Here is a 2,999-nt window from a genome sequence, read left to right on the forward strand (position 1 = left end):
AGCAGGGTTAGCTTGGGGTCACTCGTGATTCTAGGTCCCGTGTTTGCGTCCAGGGGGTAACCTCGGGGAGTGACATCATACCATACAATAACTCCTTTTAAAATTATGATTTCAAATCATACTTTTAAAATACTTATCTAAAGCATCCAAATCATTATTATCTTTTCATAATTGGAAAACTTCAATTGGAAGCAACTTTTTTCATGAAATATGTTGATACTTTAACTAAAAGCATCCTTGATTCATAAATTCCTCAATTCATAATGCATGCATAATCTCAAAGCTTAGTTCATAATCATAAAGTATTCATATAGCATGGGTTCATATGAAAATCATTGAAAATATATAATTATGATCAAATCATGCATCATAAGATTAGTTATGATGAGAAATACTTAAATCATTAGAACTCATAACAAAATCATGAAACCCTAGAATCTGGGTAAGAATTATTGAAGAAAAATTGAGGTGTCTTTGGGACTCAATCGATGGAAAAGGCTCAATTGATGAATTTTCCACATACCTTGATTAACCCTAAATTTGGAATTGGAAGAGGAGACTTAAGCTTGAAGAACCCTAATTCACCATGAGAGAATCCTTGGAGAAGAAGACCTTGAAAGCTTTTGGGGTTTCTGAGAGAATGCAAGGGAATAGGAGAATTTTGAAATACAAAACCATATATGACTTAGGAATAGTCTAGAATCAACATAGTTTAGGAATTAAAAGGGTCAGAAAAGTTCCAAATAACTCTGACTTAAAACTCTCAAAGTGACCTATGACACTATGTACGATCCATACATGTTTCTACGGACCACACTGGTCATCCGTAGATCACATTACTAGATACCAAACATTCTGAACTCAATTCATGAACACCAGACCATGAACCATCATTCCAACCATGAACCGTAGATCCTCTCGCACATCCCAAGTAAAGAAATTCCCTTTTAAGTCTCATACATAAACCACGAGCATGACTATAATCCGAACTATTTGGTATGATTCATACATCCACTCGTATAACTTAAGGTTCCCATAATCTATCCAAGTCTGGACTCAATTTATGAACCTCACCTACGACTCGTACACCCTTTTACAAGTTATCCTCGTAGTCCGTAAAACCTCATCAAACATTTGAAAATTTCAAAATTCTAGGACTCATTCCTTGACAGCCATCTACAAACCATAGGACCTTGTATAGTCCGTAGTTGGCCTCGTACAACCTACACGGCTACACCAACATAAATTTCTGCATATTTTCTTTCCAACTCAACTTTCCAACTTCTGAGGTGCTACACTTTTTCTCTGCCTCTTGTCCTTCCAGTGTATTGACATATCAGTACATTTTCATATAACTTACATATGAAAGTAACAAATAAATATATTTGTGCCTAATAAGTTGTTTCAGCTGATTGACTTGGATCAACTTGGTTTTTTGTAGGACATCCTCTTTTATTGTGTCCTTGTGTACCATATTTGCTAAGCTTTTCAGTTTTTTTTCTCTTTCATTTGCCTTTTTTCTTCTAACCTTACTTGGTCTTCCCGGCAACAGCGTTTTCTTTAATGGCCTTACAATTGGATTATTTGATATTGACCACATTTTCATGTTATTAATTGGCTGAATAAAATAAGCATATGTACTGAGGTGGGTCTCCTAACAATTAGTCACATTATTGATTGATTCCAACTCCTTGTAATGAAGGGCAACAACAACATGAGGACAAGGAATGCCCCGAACATGCCAAGATCTACAACTACAACTCCTACTAACAATGTCCATATTATGTGTAAAATCATTGTGTTTAATTGAAAACCTTTTTCCTAATTCCAAGACAAGTTGCACTGTATAGACTTGTCAATATTTTATTGTAAAATCTTCAGAGACATAGGAGATATATATCAGTGATCCAAGTGTTTGAGAACTGTCTCAAATCACCAATTCTTTTCATCATCTTTACCCTATTCTCCTTAAGCATTATGATGATTGTTTTATACCTTGCAGACAATATTCATACATTAAAACTCTCTGCCATATTGTTGTCCACAATATCCATTTTCTATGGTCTTGAAAATATCTCTTGCACCGTGTATCCAAGTTGTACCATAAAAGATCATCCAAACATACCTTTCCCAACTTCTTCATTCCTATATATTGTCCTTCAACTTAACTTCCAATGTGGATTTAGCAATCCTCCAGAACATTTTTCTTCTTTCTACTCATTTCTAGTTTTTACACCAATTTGTAAGAACATGTCTTGCACATTTTCTGTGTTCAACAAGTAGAAATATCTCTTAAACAACAATTTCCAGTTCTCAAAAAGCAACATAACATATATATAATAATTAAAATGCAAAACTAAAGGAAAATAAAAATAAAAAGATAATAATATAACTATTAAGGTCATACCTTTTGCATATCAGTAATGATGCTTAGTTGATGCCCTTCTCTAAGATCAATATCATTCCTCACCAGTTCAAGAAATTATTTCCAGGTAAATTGGTTCTTAACCTCAACAACTACGCAAATAATAGGCAACATTTGGTTGTTTCCATATCTGCAAACTACCACCAACAACTTACCTTTGCACACACCTTTGAGGAAACACCCATCCAAACAAATCAACCTCCTAGAACCTCTAAAGGATACTTTATTTGAACCATGAAATCAAACATAAAATTCTTGAAAGATTTTCTATCTAGTTTCATCTTCTTTTCCAACCTTCACAACACAAGTGATACCTACATTACTCCTCAGAATCTCATCTTTATAAAAAAAAAATCTTACCATACTTAACAATGTGATCACCCATGATCTCTTGTAACACTCTAGTCCTAACTCTTTTCACTATTATCCTACCAACATGGATATCCAACTCATTTCTAATAGTCTCCAAAAACATCACAATGCTAATGTTTGACTATTGAGTTATTCTTTCTTTTTATTTGGTGGCCAGAAACTTTGAGCTTGTCACGACCCGATTTCTCAAGTCATGATGGCA

The sequence above is a fragment of the Solanum tuberosum genome, unplaced genomic scaffold, assembly GCF_000226075.1.
Source record: "Solanum tuberosum cultivar DM 1-3 516 R44 unplaced genomic scaffold, SolTub_3.0 scf00013, whole genome shotgun sequence".
NCBI classification, from domain to species: Eukaryota; Viridiplantae; Streptophyta; class Magnoliopsida; order Solanales; family Solanaceae; genus Solanum; species Solanum tuberosum.